Genomic DNA, 13,130 nt, shown 5'->3' with positions numbered 1-13,130 from the left:
ATTCATCTTCCATACCCCTCTACCATAAAAGAAATTATTTATAACAAAAACCCCCAACAAACACTCGTGATCTGAAAACCACACTCTCTCCTGCGCATAATCTACACATTTCATTGCAGAGGTAGAAAAAAAGAAAAAATCCAGACGAGAATCCGTTCTTCCGTCATCGGCATGATAGGTAAATGGACCTGGTTTCCTGGTGACAGCGTCCTGCAAAGCAAAGTCCTGCAAAATTTTATTCCACAAAACTCCAGTGACATCCACATTAGACTCTGTGGACCCAGCTCGGGCCTGCTTCTCCAGGATACAGTTAATGTCACCAACAATAATGACAGGAACTTTACCGTGTAGAAAAAATTTTAAACTATCAAAAAGTGCCAACCTATCAGTTTTCACAGCATGGCCATAGATATTGATTAGCCTAAACTGCCACCCCTTATAGGCTAGTAACACGCAGACACATCTTCCTTCCTGTATAATTTGAGTCTGTTTGATGACAAACTCATTATTTTTGAAGAGGATACCAATTCCATCATTCCTATTTGTGGAAGAAAAAGACCAAATTGCTTCCCCAAACTTCCATTCTTCTTTCCTAGGCATTTTTGATAAACCACATTCTTGTACGCAAACAATGTCACTGCCCTTAGAGGCCAAAAAGTCCAGGACTGCAGCACGCTTGTGAGCAGAGGAGAACACCCGTACATTTTGTGAGACAATTTTTAATCTCAAAGACATGCGGGCATAGTATGGTTAGTGCAATGGAAAGCCATGAAGAACCAGAACATATCACGTCCCAGGGAAATACATCGCTCTTTCCAGATTCGCCACATTGACTTCACTGAGGAAACCTTCCCCAGGAGAGCTGGGTACTTCTGAGGCCACCTCAGATGACTTAGGGCTAGAACTAGAGTCACTGTCCAACAATGAGAAAGGATTTGCATGAGCCGAATCTTCCAACAAGCCTATCTTCAGTCTCTTCACCGCTTTTCCAGACTTCCCCCTTTTTGAGACAACTTTATGGAAGATTTCCGCACTAGTGGCACTAGGCATCCTGGCCTCCTTCTCGTCCTCCTCCGATATTGACCACTCCACTTTAGCTGAGTCTTCCATTTTTGACTCTGGGCTAGAAAAAGACAAAATTTGCATACTTGCACCATCATCAGGGGAAGCACACCCAATAGGTGGCGCTGTGTCTTCACCTTCCATAGGTATAACCCCAGGTGCTTCATCAACACTTTGCTCTGCAGGAGGGACCACACCCAACTCCATGCTGTTAGTATGTGAGGTTAGAACCTCTCCTAATACAGCTTTCCCTGGGTCCTGACAAGCAGACACAGAAACACTGCCAGCAGGCTCTGAAATTTCCTCAGAAGAGGCAGCAAGGGAACTTGTTGTTCTCACCTGTCTGCCCCATGTTCTTCTCTCTTGTCCTAAGAAAGGAAACACCTTTGGACATTTCCTACAGGTATGGCCAGGCAAACCACAAATATCACACCTGGATGGGGAAATACATGCACTAGCCTCATGTCCGGTTTCCTTGCAATTTCTGCAAACCTTGCCTTTACATGCATCTTTGGTATGCCCGTAGGAAAAACATGATCTGCAAAAGCATGGCATATCTTGGTAATACAGATACCCCTTATTACCACCAATTGAAAAATTAGCAGGAGGATTCATCACTCCTCCAATACAGCTGGAGTCAGGTTTCAGCCTGACCCAGTACTTGATATCACCATTGAAAACTCCCCATAGATTCTTCTGCTCCACACCACCTCTAACATGGGTACAGTAGTGAGCTAAAAAGGCCCTGACCAGCCTTCTATCCAGAAATGGGTTATACATGTGGATGGTAATACATTTCTCCACTGCTGAAAAAAGAGGTTGCACTTCAATAGATGTTAAAGCCTCATGCATGTGTTTCTCCTTGAGCAACTGAAAAACATTTAGACAGTAGGCGGCCTCAAAAAAGGATACATCATACGTAGCAATATTGCTGAAAGCTTGGATACAGAATACCTCTACCAACTTAACTCCAGCCAGGTCCAGAAGGATGTTCTCAATGATGTGCCCAGTATCCACTTCGTCTCTCCTCTGCTCATTTACCACAAAACGAATAGTATTCCGCACTGCTGCCATCTTGATATGGAATGCCCAACGGCACGGTGATCGCTCCCAAAAACGTCGGAGAGGACTCCACGAAAGACCGAACCCCCGGCCCAGACCAGGCAATAAACCTGATCTGAGCCAAAAGGCCGAGAAGCGATAACCCGAGCGGCCCTTGCCTTGCCCGAGCCTGTCCCATACTGCTGTTCACCCCTTGCAGCGATTCAGCCTACTCCTAGGCAATTCCATGGGGCCCTGCAGGCTCACACACATTTACAGCTACTAAGCGGGAGGTGAATAAAGGCCGGAGAGGAAGCCAGACAGGATTTGCTTCTTTTGCTTGCACCACAATGCAGTGCTGAAAGAGGAGGAATCTACATAAAAACGCCTTCCTGGCAACGCCCAAATGCCCTCCTGCCATGCAGATAAACACTGGCAGCGGCAGCAAGTGCATGCCCACAGCCACCCCTTGTTCCTTCACACCTTGTATCAGCTTTAATCCAGTCCTGTGCTGCCTGCTGAGCAGCACTGAACAACACTGCCTGGGCCCAGGCTTTTATCTCTGAGGCAGGCCCCATTATGATGTCAGAAAGCTGGCTCTGGAATCCTGAGGGCTCCACTATGACACGTGCAAAGTTCCGTCTGAACTTTATATAAGACTGTGAGGCTCAGTCAGTCACTCAGTGTTGCCTGAGAGGGCAACACTGCAACAGCCGGCCGCCAGGCTGTCTTTTTTTTGCACATTTATTTGCCTCCAGGAGGCCACAAGAGGGAGACAAGGGACTGCAAAATGGAAAATAGGCATCCACCAACTTTACAGACAACTTCTCTTTGCTCCTACAACCTCCATCCTTGCACAGTTTGTTATTCTTCCAGGTAACATAGTAACAAATCCAAATTGCTGCTCTCTTTGTAGGCAAGCAAGGGTTTGTTGCAACTGCAATTCTTACTTCTTCTTGAAATGTAGGGACGACAGTACATTCCATCACATCCACCTAGTGTACACAGGTAGGTCCATTGTGGCGGGTAGGCGGCTGGCTGCTTTAATGGCTGTTTGCTGTTCCCCTACTCCACTCCACTCCACTATTTGACTGTGGTGCTGCATCAATCAGTGGCTGGCTCAGGTGCAGCTCTTTAACTTACCTAGGAGGGAGGGAGGGAGGGAGGGCGGAGAGAAGACAAGGAAGGTGAATGAGCTGTTCCAATGTGAAATGCCGGAAACACAGAAACACAGAAGACACACACACACACACACACACACACACAACAAGAGGTGGCAATGTATTCATTAATTGCATTTAATAAATGAGCTCATTATCACACATGACTGTACAAATGCATTGTCCAACAGGTGTTGAAATAATGGGATTAAAAGGGGAGATCCCTTCAGAAAGACAGAAACAATGGCAAAGAGAAAAAACACTTTTGGAATCTGATTTTAGTCAACACATAAGGGAAGGGTGCACCGGTCCTGGAAATACTGCAATACCAGGTCAATGCGTGGAGTGGACAGAGCAAGCTCTATTTCCATCTCCCTGTTCTAAAAATCCATTTAATATATGGTCCCCAGATAGGGGACGTATCAGATATTAAACTGATAAGAACAGATACTACACTTGATCTTAGCCAAAAGGCCGAGAAGCGATAACCCGAGCGGCCCTTGCCTTGCCCGAGCCTGTCCCATACTGCTGTTCACCCCTTGCAGCGATTCAGCCTACTCCTAGGCAATTCCATGGGGCCCTGCAGGCTCACACACATTTACAGCTACTAAGCGGGAGGTGAATAAAGGCCGGAGAGGAAGCCAGACAGGATTTGCTTCTTTTGCTTGCACCACAATGCAGTGCTGAAAGAGGAGGAATCTACATAAAAACGCCTTCCTGGCAACGCCCAAATGCCCTCCTGCCATGCAGATAAACACTGGCAGCGGCAGCAAGTGCATGCCCACAGCCACCCCTTGTTCCTTCACACCTTGTATCAGCTTTAATCCAGTCCTGTGCTGCCTGCTGAGCAGCACTGAACAACACTGCCTGGGCCCAGGCTTTTATCTCTGAGGCAGGCCCCATTATGATGTCAGAAAGCTGGCTCTGGAATCCTGAGGGCTCCACTATGACACGTGCAAAGTTCCGTCTGAACTTTATATAAGACTGTGAGGCTCAGTCAGTCACTCAGTGTTGCCTGAGAGGGCAACACTGCAACAGCCGGCCGCCAGGCTGTCTTTTTTTTGCACATTTATTTGCCTCCAGGAGGCCACAAGAGGGAGACAAGGGACTGCAAAATGGAAAATAGGCATCCACCAACTTTACAGACAACTTCTCTTTGCTCCTACAACCTCCATCCTTGCACAGTTTGTTATTCTTCCAGGTAACATAGTAACAAATCCAAATTGCTGCTCTCTTTGTAGGCAAGCAAGGGTTTGTTGCAACTGCAATTCTTACTTCTTCTTGAAATGTAGGGACGACAGTACATTCCATCACATCCACCTAGTGTACACAGGTAGGTCCATTGTGGCGGGTAGGCGGCTGGCTGCTTTAATGGCTGTTTGCTGTTCCCCTACTCCACTCCACTCCACTATTTGACTGTGGTGCTGCATCAATCAGTGGCTGGCTCAGGTGCAGCTCTTTAACTTACCTAGGAGGGAGGGAGGGAGGGAGGGCGGAGAGAAGACAAGGAAGGTGAATGAGCTGTTCCAATGTGAAATGCCGGAAACACAGAAACACAGAAGACACACACACACACACACACACACACACAACAAGAGGTGGCAATGTATTCATTAATTGCATTTAATAAATGAGCTCATTATCACACATGACTGTACAAATGCATTGTCCAACAGGTGTTGAAATAATGGGATTAAAAGGGGAGATCCCTTCAGAAAGACAGAAACAATGGCAAAGAGAAAAAACACTTTTGGAATCTGATTTTAGTCAACACATAAGGGAAGGGTGCACCGGTCCTGGAAATACTGCAATACCAGGTCAATGCGTGGAGTGGACAGAGCAAGCTCTATTTCCATCTCCCTGTTCTAAAAATCCATTTAATATATGGTCCCCAGATAGGGGACGTATCAGATATTAAACTGATAAGAACAGATACTACACTTGATCTTAGCCAAAAGGCCGAGAAGCGATAACCCGAGCGGCCCTTGCCTTGCCCGAGCCTGTCCCATACTGCTGTTCACCCCTTGCAGCGATTCAGCCTACTCCTAGGCAATTCCATGGGGCCCTGCAGGCTCACACACATTTACAGCTACTAAGCGGGAGGTGAATAAAGGCCGGAGAGGAAGCCAGACAGGATTTGCTTCTTTTGCTTGCACCACAATGCAGTGCTGAAAGAGGAGGAATCTACATAAAAACGCCTTCCTGGCAACGCCCAAATGCCCTCCTGCCATGCAGATAAACACTGGCAGCGGCAGCAAGTGCATGCCCACAGCCACCCCTTGTTCCTTCACACCTTGTATCAGCTTTAATCCAGTCCTGTGCTGCCTGCTGAGCAGCACTGAACAACACTGCCTGGGCCCAGGCTTTTATCTCTGAGGCAGGCCCCATTATGATGTCAGAAAGCTGGCTCTGGAATCCTGAGGGCTCCACTATGACACGTGCAAAGTTCCGTCTGAACTTTATATAAGACTGTGAGGCTCAGTCAGTCACTCAGTGTTGCCTGAGAGGGCAACACTGCAACAGCCGGCCGCCAGGCTGTCTTTTTTTTGCACATTTATTTGCCTCCAGGAGGCCACAAGAGGGAGACAAGGGACTGCAAAATGGAAAATAGGCATCCACCAACTTTACAGACAACTTCTCTTTGCTCCTACAACCTCCATCCTTGCACAGTTTGTTATTCTTCCAGGTAACATAGTAACAAATCCAAATTGCTGCTCTCTTTGTAGGCAAGCAAGGGTTTGTTGCAACTGCAATTCTTACTTCTTCTTGAAATGTAGGGACGACAGTACATTCCATCACATCCACCTAGTGTACACAGGTAGGTCCATTGTGGCGGGTAGGCGGCTGGCTGCTTTAATGGCTGTTTGCTGTTCCCCTACTCCACTCCACTCCACTATTTGACTGTGGTGCTGCATCAATCAGTGGCTGGCTCAGGTGCAGCTCTTTAACTTACCTAGGAGGGAGGGAGGGAGGGAGGGCGGAGAGAAGACAAGGAAGGTGAATGAGCTGTTCCAATGTGAAATGCCGGAAACACAGAAACACAGAAGACACACACACACACACACACAACAAGAGGTGGCAATGTATTCATTAATTGCATTTAATAAATGAGCTCATTATCACACATGACTGTACAAATGCATTGTCCAACAGGTGTTGAAATAATGGGATTAAAAGGGGAGATCCCTTCAGAAAGACAGAAACAATGGCAAAGAGAAAAAACACTTTTGGAATCTGATTTTAGTCAACACATAAGGGAAGGGTGCACCGGTCCTGGAAATACTGCAATACCAGGTCAATGCGTGGAGTGGACAGAGCAAGCTCTATTTCCATCTCCCTGTTCTAAAAATCCATTTAATATATGGTCCCCAGATAGGGGACGTATCAGATATTAAACTGATAAGAACAGATACTACACTTGATCTTAGCCAAAAGGCCGAGAAGCGATAACCCGAGCGGCCCTTGCCTTGCCCGAGCCTGTCCCATACTGCTGTTCACCCCTTGCAGCGATTCAGCCTACTCCTAGGCAATTCCATGGGGCCCTGCAGGCTCACACACATTTACAGCTACTAAGCGGGAGGTGAATAAAGGCCGGAGAGGAAGCCAGACAGGATTTGCTTCTTTTGCTTGCACCACAATGCAGTGCTGAAAGAGGAGGAATCTACATAAAAACGCCTTCCTGGCAACGCCCAAATGCCCTCCTGCCATGCAGATAAACACTGGCAGCGGCAGCAAGTGCATGCCCACAGCCACCCCTTGTTCCTTCACACCTTGTATCAGCTTTAATCCAGTCCTGTGCTGCCTGCTGAGCAGCACTGAACAACACTGCCTGGGCCCAGGCTTTTATCTCTGAGGCAGGCCCCATTATGATGTCAGAAAGCTGGCTCTGGAATCCTGAGGGCTCCACTATGACACGTGCAAAGTTCCGTCTGAACTTTATATAAGACTGTGAGGCTCAGTCAGTCACTCAGTGTTGCCTGAGAGGGCAACACTGCAACAGCCGGCCGCCAGGCTGTCTTTTTTTTGCACATTTATTTGCCTCCAGGAGGCCACAAGAGGGAGACAAGGGACTGCAAAATGGAAAATAGGCATCCACCAACTTTACAGACAACTTCTCTTTGCTCCTACAACCTCCATCCTTGCACAGTTTGTTATTCTTCCAGGTAACATAGTAACAAATCCAAATTGCTGCTCTCTTTGTAGGCAAGCAAGGGTTTGTTGCAACTGCAATTCTTACTTCTTCTTGAAATGTAGGGACGACAGTACATTCCATCACATCCACCTAGTGTACACAGGTAGGTCCATTGTGGCGGGTAGGCGGCTGGCTGCTTTAATGGCTGTTTGCTGTTCCCCTACTCCACTCCACTCCACTATTTGACTGTGGTGCTGCATCAATCAGTGGCTGGCTCAGGTGCAGCTCTTTAACTTACCTAGGAGGGAGGGAGGGAGGGAGGGCGGAGAGAAGACAAGGAAGGTGAATGAGCTGTTCCAATGTGAAATGCCGGAAACACAGAAACACAGAAGACACACACACACACACACACAACAAGAGGTGGCAATGTATTCATTAATTGCATTTAATAAATGAGCTCATTATCACACATGACTGTACAAATGCATTGTCCAACAGGTGTTGAAATAATGGGATTAAAAGGGGAGATCCCTTCAGAAAGACAGAAACAATGGCAAAGAGAAAAAACACTTTTGGAATCTGATTTTAGTCAACACATAAGGGAAGGGTGCACCGGTCCTGGAAATACTGCAATACCAGGTCAATGCGTGGAGTGGACAGAGCAAGCTCTATTTCCATCTCCCTGTTCTAAAAATCCATTTAATATATGGTCCCCAGATAGGGGACGTATCAGATATTAAACTGATAAGAACAGATACTACACTTGATCTTAGCCAAAAGGCCGAGAAGCGATAACCCGAGCGGCCCTTGCCTTGCCCGAGCCTGTCCCATACTGCTGTTCACCCCTTGCAGCGATTCAGCCTACTCCTAGGCAATTCCATGGGGCCCTGCAGGCTCACACACATTTACAGCTACTAAGCGGGAGGTGAATAAAGGCCGGAGAGGAAGCCAGACAGGATTTGCTTCTTTTGCTTGCACCACAATGCAGTGCTGAAAGAGGAGGAATCTACATAAAAACGCCTTCCTGGCAACGCCCAAATGCCCTCCTGCCATGCAGATAAACACTGGCAGCGGCAGCAAGTGCATGCCCACAGCCACCCCTTGTTCCTTCACACCTTGTATCAGCTTTAATCCAGTCCTGTGCTGCCTGCTGAGCAGCACTGAACAACACTGCCTGGGCCCAGGCTTTTATCTCTGAGGCAGGCCCCATTATGATGTCAGAAAGCTGGCTCTGGAATCCTGAGGGCTCCACTATGACACGTGCAAAGTTCCGTCTGAACTTTATATAAGACTGTGAGGCTCAGTCAGTCACTCAGTGTTGCCTGAGAGGGCAACACTGCAACAGCCGGCCGCCAGGCTGTCTTTTTTTTGCACATTTATTTGCCTCCAGGAGGCCACAAGAGGGAGACAAGGGACTGCAAAATGGAAAATAGGCATCCACCAACTTTACAGACAACTTCTCTTTGCTCCTACAACCTCCATCCTTGCACAGTTTGTTATTCTTCCAGGTAACATAGTAACAAATCCAAATTGCTGCTCTCTTTGTAGGCAAGCAAGGGTTTGTTGCAACTGCAATTCTTACTTCTTCTTGAAATGTAGGGACGACAGTACATTCCATCACATCCACCTAGTGTACACAGGTAGGTCCATTGTGGCGGGTAGGCGGCTGGCTGCTTTAATGGCTGTTTGCTGTTCCCCTACTCCACTCCACTCCACTATTTGACTGTGGTGCTGCATCAATCAGTGGCTGGCTCAGGTGCAGCTCTTTAACTTACCTAGGAGGGAGGGAGGGAGGGAGGGCGGAGAGAAGACAAGGAAGGTGAATGAGCTGTTCCAATGTGAAATGCCGGAAACACAGAAACACAGAAGACACACACACACACACACACAACAAGAGGTGGCAATGTATTCATTAATTGCATTTAATAAATGAGCTCATTATCACACATGACTGTACAAATGCATTGTCCAACAGGTGTTGAAATAATGGGATTAAAAGGGGAGATCCCTTCAGAAAGACAGAAACAATGGCAAAGAGAAAAAACACTTTTGGAATCTGATTTTAGTCAACACATAAGGGAAGGGTGCACCGGTCCTGGAAATACTGCAATACCAGGTCAATGCGTGGAGTGGACAGAGCAAGCTCTATTTCCATCTCCCTGTTCTAAAAATCCATTTAATATATGGTCCCCAGATAGGGGACGTATCAGATATTAAACTGATAAGAACAGATTTTTTGATTGAAAAATGCTTTATTGACAATCAATCGTCATCATACAAACATTACTGCGACGCAGCGCGAGCCATGAAGCAGCAAATAATAAATAATAACAGTCGTCAAACATAACATGACAGTATAATACACAGTACAGGCTAGCCTATGCTATACATTACACCACATGCTACACTAACATTCTTGCATTCACTAAAGCCAAACAACAAAGCATTACAGACAAGTGATGGGATAGGGGAGTGGGTAGGGGGGGATAGGGAAGCGGGAAATCACAGGCCCGAAGCTTTATTGAAAGACAACACACAAGAAGGGAGAGTGGGGGGAAGGGGAGTATCAGTCCTCTTCCTCATCGACGTCCGGGCTGTCCCAGGTGGAATAGTCTCTGAGCAGGCTGTGGATCAGCCTGCGGCAGTCCTGGACGGACACACTCTCTCTCCGCAAAATCAGACGATTCCTGGCGAACCATATAGCGTCCTTAAAACAGTTCATAAGGCGCCAGGCTTCCTGGATTGCTCCATCCGTGGTATTCCCAGGAAATAGTCCATAAAGTACCGAGCGGTACGACAGTCTGTTCCTGGGAACTGAGTCCTTGAGTTCGTGTTCCAAGGCTTTCAACAGACCCTGTGCAAAGGGGCACTGCCAGAAAATGTGCAAAGATGTTTCCTCCGTGAAGGGGCACCTGGGGCAGTACCGGGTCTTGCACAGGTTGCGGGCATGCATGAATGACCTAAGAGGCAGTCCTCCCTGGATGGCCATCCATGAAATGTCCTTGTGCCCGTTGGTCAACCTGCCAGATGACACGTTAGTCCAAACAGTCTCCAACGTGTCGGCATGAAGCCCTGGAACAAACTCCAGTGAGTCCTTTGCTCTGATGTGCTTGTGGATCGTCTTAGGTTTCCACAAGTCGGGCTTAAGACCCTCCAGTTGATGCTCCCTCACAAACCGGACGACATCTCCGTAGAACCAGGGAGCGTGCCAGTTGTAAGGGAAGGAGCTGTCCCACTTATCCCAGCCAAAACCTCGCCAGAGGGGAAGGAGGAAGTAGCGGGACATGGCCTTGCCCGCAGAGCCGTTTGCTGTCCTCAGAGTCCTACGAACACAGTCACATACAAAAGCGATCCGCAGCAGAGTGGGAATGTCGGGTATACCCTTCCCACCTTTGCGGGGCTCCTTGTACATAACAGTCCGCTTTACTCTGTCCATTTTCGAGCCCCAGATGAAGCGAAACACAGTCCTGGTAATGGCCCTCGAGACCGTTGCAAGAGGGGGCCATGCCTGTGCAGTGTATTGTAGCACAGGCAAGACTTCGTTACGCAGGACCATTGCTTTGCCCTCAATAGTGAGTTGTCTGAGGCTCCACAGTCCGATCCTTTGGTTGACTTTGGCCAAGCGTTCTTCCCACGACTTTAGGGCTGCACCTTCCTTACCGAACCAGACTCCCAGAATTTTGATGAAGTCCGGCTTGATAGTAAACGGGAAGGAGGCAGGAGAAGGCAGGTACCACTTTCCGAAGAGCATGGCTTCCGACTTCCCGCAGTTGACTTTTGCCCCTGAAGCGCGTCCGAACTCCTCACAGGTCTGGACGAGTGCAGTCACCGAACTCTGGTCAGCGCAGAAGACGGTCACGTCGTCCATGTACAGCGAGCATTTGACCTCGAAGTGTCCTGGACCTGGTGCGGTGATCCCTCTGATCTCTCCATTCTGCCGGATAGCCTCTGCGAAGAGCTCTATAACACAAACAAAAAGGAGAGGTGAAAGAGGACAGCCTTGTCTAACCCCCGACGATACAGGAAAGGGGTCAGTCTTCCAGCCGTTCACCAGCACCGAGCTGTAAATGTCGCAATACATCAGGTTAACATACAAACAGAACAACCTGCCAAGCCGCAGCCTACGCAGAGCCTTACCCATGAATTCGTGAGAGACCCGGTCAAAAGCCTTCTCCTGATCCAGACTGACCAGGGCCGCGTGTGTACGGCGGCTTTGCATGTAATGCACCGTGTCCCTCACCAGGGCAAGACTGTCGGCCACCCTACGGCCAGGAATGCCGCAGGTTTGGTCCGATCCGATGATCTGTCCGATGACAACCTTCAGTCTGTTGGTCAATACTTTGGCGAGGATCTTGTAGTCCACGTTCAGGAGAGAGATGGGACGCCAGTTTTTCAGGTCACATCTCTCCCCCTTCCGCTTATACAAGATCGTGATCATGCCTTCTCTCAAGGACGGTGGCATTCTACCCTCCACCACCATCTCCTCATAGAGCTCCAGCAGGTCCGGACAGATCAAGTCCCCCAGCGCTACATAGAGCTCTGCTGGGAGACCATCACTGCCCGGGGTCCTGCCGGGTCTGAAGGATTTAGCGGCAGAGAGCAGTTCCTCCACCGTCAGGGGTACGTCCATAGCCTCCGTACCTGCAGGATCAAGATGATTAGTGATACCTGACAGGAATTTATCGGCGGCTTCGGGGTCAGTGGTTTTCCGGGAGTAGAGGCTTCGGTAGTAGTCTGTGACGACTCCCATCACCTCCTTCTTCCCAGAATGCATGTTTCCGGTCTCATCTCGGAGTTCCTTCAGGGGCGTGTGGCCGGCATGGAGTTTCCTGAAAAAGAACGAGTTACATTTCTCACCCTTCTCCAGGTTCTCCACCTTGGAACGAAAGACAATTCGCTTGGATTCCTCCTCAAAGTGCCTTTTCAGGCCCTTTTTGGCTTCCTCCAGCTCCTTCCTGACGTCCCAGCCGCATTGAAGGAGGTCTTGCAGGGATCGCAGCTGACGCTGCATCTCTCTGAAGTCTCTCTTCCTCTCACACGCCTGTTGACGACTTTTTGCCTGAAAGAAACAACGAAATTCAACTTTAACATATTCCCACCAGTCACAGGTTTTGTCAAAGAAAACTTTATCATTCCTCCAAACAATATAGGCGTCTCTAAGTTCCGCCAGTACCTCTTCTCTTTCCAGCAGGGCACAATTCAGCTTCCAGGAGCCAGGGCCGGGAGGAAAACCGTGGCCGATGGCACCCTGGAAGAGAATGGCCCTGTGGTCAGAGAAGAAGCAGGGGACCATGGAGTGCCCATGCTGCTTGACTGCCCGGGAGGTGAACACAAAGTCAATCCGAGAACGAAGTGAGCCATCGGGTCGGCTCCATGAATAGTTCACAGAGCCGATCCCCATGGAGCCCACAACGTCCTGCAAGGATGCTTCGGTTACCATCTCGATAAGCAGTTTGGAACTGACATCCAGCTTGATTGAAGTGCCGGAACTTCGTCCATCCTCTTCGATGGGGCAGTTGAAGTCCCCGGCCATCACCACTGCCCTAGTGGTGGCGAGCTGGGTCCGCAGGGTCTGGAATAGTTCCAGGCGCTCAGCCTTCATAGGGGGAGCGTACACGTTGATGAGCCTAATCGGCTCTCCCGCCCAGGAACCGTCTACGACCAACAAGCGGCCGCAGACGAGCTCCTGGACAGAGTCAACAGTAAATACGCTTCCCCTAATCAGGATGGCAACC

General features: G+C 48.8%; 4 non-coding genes and 1 pseudogene across 4 annotated transcripts; all 5 read right to left on the bottom strand.

Annotated features, from left to right (window-relative positions):
• Positions 1 to 3,558: 3,558 nt before the first annotated feature.
• Positions 3,559 to 3,749, bottom strand: LOC142685250 (U2 spliceosomal RNA). Its single transcript, XR_012854759.1, has one exon. It is a non-coding gene; the product is annotated as a U2 spliceosomal RNA (small nuclear RNA).
• Positions 3,750 to 5,043: 1,294 nt separating this feature from the next.
• Positions 5,044 to 5,234, bottom strand: LOC142685238 (U2 spliceosomal RNA). The gene has a single exon (XR_012854748.1). It is a non-coding gene; the product is annotated as a U2 spliceosomal RNA (small nuclear RNA).
• Positions 5,235 to 6,520: 1,286 nt separating this feature from the next.
• On the bottom strand, positions 6,521 to 6,711 carry LOC142685226 (U2 spliceosomal RNA). Its single transcript, XR_012854737.1, has one exon. It is a non-coding gene; the product is annotated as a U2 spliceosomal RNA (small nuclear RNA).
• A 1,286-nt stretch (positions 6,712 to 7,997) lies between these two features.
• On the bottom strand, positions 7,998 to 8,188 carry LOC142685142 (U2 spliceosomal RNA). Its single transcript, XR_012854696.1, has one exon. It is a non-coding gene; the product is annotated as a U2 spliceosomal RNA (small nuclear RNA).
• A 1,286-nt stretch (positions 8,189 to 9,474) lies between these two features.
• On the bottom strand, positions 9,475 to 9,649 carry LOC142685158 (U2 spliceosomal RNA; annotated as a pseudogene).
• Positions 9,650 to 13,130: the final 3,481 nt, after the last annotated feature.

Source organism: Rhinoderma darwinii (genome assembly GCF_050947455.1).
Source record: "Rhinoderma darwinii isolate aRhiDar2 chromosome 5 unlocalized genomic scaffold, aRhiDar2.hap1 SUPER_5_unloc_12, whole genome shotgun sequence".
NCBI classification, from domain to species: Eukaryota; Metazoa; Chordata; class Amphibia; order Anura; family Rhinodermatidae; genus Rhinoderma; species Rhinoderma darwinii.
The sequence above is the reverse complement of the archived record's forward strand: the minus strand, read 5'-3'. Positions and strand labels throughout refer to the sequence as shown.